We start from the raw sequence: 4,859 nt of genomic DNA on the forward strand, positions 1-4,859 counted from the left end.
AACTAAATGCCATATTGTGCAATTGATTAGAGATGATTTAATGGTTCATTAACAGAAGAAATGCGGAAAAATCATACAGTGCTGACTTTGAAAGGACTTTTAATACATGGGTAAAAAATAAGCACAATGTGTAGTGTATGGTTCCATTGTATCATAACACTCTCAACAACCTCCTTGTGTGTTTGTGTGTGTGTGTATATATGCTTATGTGCACACACTGTAAGTTTACAAATTTATGTCTGTCTTGTACTTTCTGATCACTTATCTGTGCTCCATAACTTGTTTTAAAATCACCACATGCATTTGTGATATTCAGCATCCGTTGCATTTTATTTGTAGGAGTTGAGAGAGAATATGGGTTTACTAGTCAGCTTTATTAGAATGACAGCTTCACCACCTGATAGCTATTGACACTGAGCAAGTTCTTCAACTCCTTAGGGAGTTTGAAGCTTAGGCTTCAATCACCTCATTTGCTAAAAGAAGGTAAGAACAACATCTCTACTTTAGTGAGGCAAAATAAGAAAATAAGATAAAATCTGAAAAGTGCCCATCAAAGGCAGCAATTATTTATCTTCCCTGTAGGAACTCTTTCCTCTAGATTCTGATTGGGATTTTGAATAAAGTCTTAGGATTCTTAAACTTTTCTGAGAGAAAATAAAAATTGAAGTCTTCTGTTTCTAAAATATCTTTTAAAAGTAGAATACAAAATTTCAGAGTAGTTTAGTTTGAAATTCCTGAAAAATGGCAAAGTTATAGCTGGCCCTCCACTGATCTCTTTTAGTCTCACGTCTATCCTTAGCCAAATTGAAATTGCATCACCACTGACTCTTTTTACAAAATTCTGTCTTTCTTTCACAAATTATGACATTCAAATTATTTTTTAGCAACTATGTAATCTGGTTAATTATTCCATAAAGCAAAATGAAGTTAAAAAAAAAAATCACTGTAGTTTTTGACAGACTTGATACTAGCTGGGTGATCTGGGCCAAGTGCTCAACTCCTCTGTACTGACTTTCTTCATCTTTAAGTGTGGGATATAAATATCTCAATTTAGAGTGCTCTTATGAATAGCAGAGGTAATAAATGACAAGTATCTACCAAAGTGCCTAGAACATAGTAAGCACTCGACAAAAGGTAGCTGACGATCCTGGTACTCTTGACATTAGTATTTTGAGACACAATTCTTCCCTCAAAGAGCTGACATTTTGGAGTAAGAAAGAAATGTAAGCAAGTAATAATAAAATTCCAGGATGCAGTCTTTTGCAAACTCTTGAGGTCACCTAAGGAAGTTGATATTGTTTTCAGATGCTTAGGCCACATGTCCCCAAATTCTTTTTTAAGTATCTCAGAGGCGAAGGCCAGAAATTTCTTGCTTCAACAGAATCCCAGTGACCTTAGGAATCTATCTCTGGTTTGCTTCCATCAGTGGTCTAGCTCTAATTTGTCACATAGCAAGCCTTCCCCTATTTTATAGCTTCTCATTTCCTGGATTAACACTCTCAGGTTTCTGCTTCCTGTGATATCTTCTTTCCCCATCTACCATGACAACAGCAAACTGCCTAAACATTTTCTTTATTAAGTCTCTCCAGAGTATGTTCCACACATGTTTGTACACACACACCCTATCAGGTGCCTTGTTATGGCTGATGTCTTTCTTCTTTTTACTGAAGCCCTAAATGGCTTAGTTCTCACTTGTGTACTTGACTGCAATTCCTTGTGGCAATTCCTGAAGGCCACTGCTATCATAGTCATAGTCAACTAGCACTGTTGCAACTTCTAATTCCATGATTTTACCGCCCTATATTCATGTGGTACTTTCTCAAAATCAAATGCATGTATTCATACCTCCTAAATTTAATCCTCTTTAGGTTTGATCTATTTTTCTAAATTATAAATAAATTTCTGGATCATTATTCCACTATCCAGTGTATTCATGATCTTTCCAGCTTTGTATCACCTGAAAAAAAGAAATAAAACATCTATTATTTATTCATTAAAGTCACTGGCTACCACATTGTATAGTTTTTCCTCTGGTCCTCTGTATCTTATACCTTCCCAGGCGGGTTAAGAGCCATCTCCCATATTCCTGCTATACTTCAAACATAGACTTACCACTTTCAAATAAGATTATGACTCCTCCAGAGTGAAGAATGTGTAGAAGTGATTCTAGAGAGTGGTGTTAGACAAATTAACAGGTTAGTATCCCTGGTACAAATTGAAGATGTTCAATAAATATTGGCTAAATAATGGAAAAACTGGGTGGTTGGACCAGATAAGCTCTAAGAGTGTAAGAGCTGTCTAAACAAGCTGTAACGTGACATTGTTTTCAGTTAGAGTCATCATTAGCTACAAAATTCACAAAGTAATTAATAAGCACAAATTTAAATTTAGGTAAAAAGAGAGATGCTACCATTTAAAAGTATTTATTTTTTTGTTATACCATATTTGTATTTTTTCGTTAAGTGATAACTCTTCCTTAAAAGCATAGATCAAATAAAATAATTCCTTGTTATTGTAAACAATTTGTTTTTTTTTTTTTTTTTTTGGTTTATAAAATGTAATTTTATTTTATGTTACTCTGCTGTTACATAGGGCATAACATTTTCACAAGGCTTTTTTGGGACTACAGTCAATGATTAGCAACACACAATAGTGGTCCAACTCTCTAAATAACAATCACTAGACAAACTGGACACCCTCTCACATGTGCACAAATCTGCATGGAAAAGTACTAAAGTTTTAGACTTGGACTTGTGTACTTTAATTTATTTCCCCTTTCTAGTGTATTAAGAAATGACATGCACTTTAATTTGCCAAAAGCAATGCTGGAGTCTGGGGGCAACATGCTACTTCTATTACACAGTGAAGTGAATACCAGAATTACAAAGGCAGGAGGTGTTAAGTGAATTTTTATTGGGAAGGGAAGTTGTCAACTTAAACAGCAGCAAATGAACAGTGAATAAGAAAACTCCCTGTTGTCACAGATATACATAACCTCCACAATATGATATAGGAGGCATTTTAATTTGCGACCCCCAGCCCAGAAATGTCAAGTGCTTTTCCATTCAATCTAATACTTCTGGATTCCTACTGAAAAGGAATACATCAAGAGCATGGAAAAGTTGCTTACTGAAAGGAAACCCCCAAAGAAGAGAGAAAGAGGGAATGTAGAAATTAAGGCGTTATGCAGAACACTCTTTAAATTGTAATTAACTACATTTTCATATCTTCACAGTAATACAAAACACAGTCACTTGCAGAACTGGTTCAGATTACTTAAATACCAGGTAATTTTTAGTCCTCTACATAAGTGTTTGGAAGTTACTTGTTTATATGAAATGATGCTATTAATACTTTCCTACAGCAGTAACTGCACACCAGGAAGGCCAAGACAAACAAATCAAGGAATGGAGTTTTCCCAAAGCTGCAGTGTGAAAAAGACTATAAACAGTTGATTCCATACACATGAGTGGGTTTCTTTGCTATAGGAAATCCAACTGGAGTAAGGAATGGAGATGTGTAAAAAGGTTTCTTGAAGGAAAGAAAGATGACACCCTGTATGCATTTAGTTTCCGGCCCCTTCTGCTGCATCACATTCTTCTCCTGCACTGTCTGATGTCCATAATGTTAAGTTGTCTCTAAGCAACTGCATGATGAGGGTGCTGTCTTTGTATGAGTCTTCATTCAGTGTATCAAGTTCTGCAATGGCTTCATCAAAAGCCGTTTTCGCCAATGTGCAGGCAAGCTCTGGGTTATTAAGGATCTCATATTAAAATACAGAAAAGTTAAGAGCCAGCCCCAGGCGTATTGGGTGTGTGGGTTGCATCTCTTTCTTGCTTATATCAAACGCCTCTTGGTAAGCTCCTTGGGAATTATCTATCGTTTGCTTTCGATCATCACCACATGCAACTTCAGCAAGGTACCGGAAGTAATCTCCCTTCATTTTCAGATAGAAGACCTTACTCTCTGGATTAGTTGCATTGGCTATTAAATACTTATCCAACAATTCCAGGACCGTGGTGCAGATGGATCTCAGCTCGGACTCCACTTTCTCCCGATAGTCCTTAATCAGCTGCAACTTCTTGTCGGAGGTGTCGGTCTTCTGCTCGATGCTCGAGATGACCCTCCAGGCGGACCTGCGGCCCCCGACCACGTTCTTGTAGGCCACCGACAGCAGGTTGCGCTCCTCGTTGGACAGCTCGGCGCCCTGCTCGGTCACCGCCTTCATGCAAGTGGCCATGTCGTCGTAGCGCTCGGCCTGCTCGGCCAGCTTGGCCTTCTGGATCAGCTCCGTCTTCTCCATGGCGCGCGGGGCTGGAGCCGAAGACGAGGAGAGCGAGGGCGAGCGCCGACCGGGACCGGGAGTCCTCCGCCTCGAGAGCTTCGCGTCTGTGCGGCGGCGAGGCTAGTCCCCTATTGTAAACAATTTGGAGGGTTACAATTAACAAGGATAAAAGGAGAAATCTTACAGTGCCTGCAGAAAAACTTATTCCACAGGGGGACATACATAGAATCCAGAAGGTAGGAATGTCTTAAGGTCTCTATAAGAGTTTTTCTGAAGAAAGTAATTAAACACAAAATCAGTTGATGACAAATGTCTCTCTGTTAAGAAGAAATGTTTCTAGAAGACATACATTTTATATTTCAGTTTTCACTCCATTGCCTTTTGCTGTGAAAATCACACCTGTCTAGACTTTACTCTCTAAACACCAACATATAAAATAATTTTCTAAGCTAATTTATTGAAATCCCTTGAAAATCTGAGAGCTCTAAGATCTACTAAAATATATTACTAATATTTATTCTATCTTCTTAAACAAAAAAAGTCTTTGTTTTCTTACTTCAAGAATTTTGCCACA

At 37.8% G+C, this 4,859-nt stretch overlaps 1 pseudogene; it reads right to left on the reverse strand.

Moving 5' to 3' along the window:
- Positions 1 to 3,364: 3,364 nt before the first annotated feature.
- Positions 3,365 to 4,329, reverse strand: LOC134378322 (14-3-3 protein theta-like; annotated as a pseudogene).
- Positions 4,330 to 4,859: the final 530 nt, after the last annotated feature.

Source organism: Cynocephalus volans, chromosome 5 (assembly GCF_027409185.1).
Source record: "Cynocephalus volans isolate mCynVol1 chromosome 5, mCynVol1.pri, whole genome shotgun sequence".
Lineage (NCBI taxonomy): Eukaryota > Metazoa > Chordata > Mammalia > Dermoptera > Cynocephalidae > Cynocephalus > Cynocephalus volans.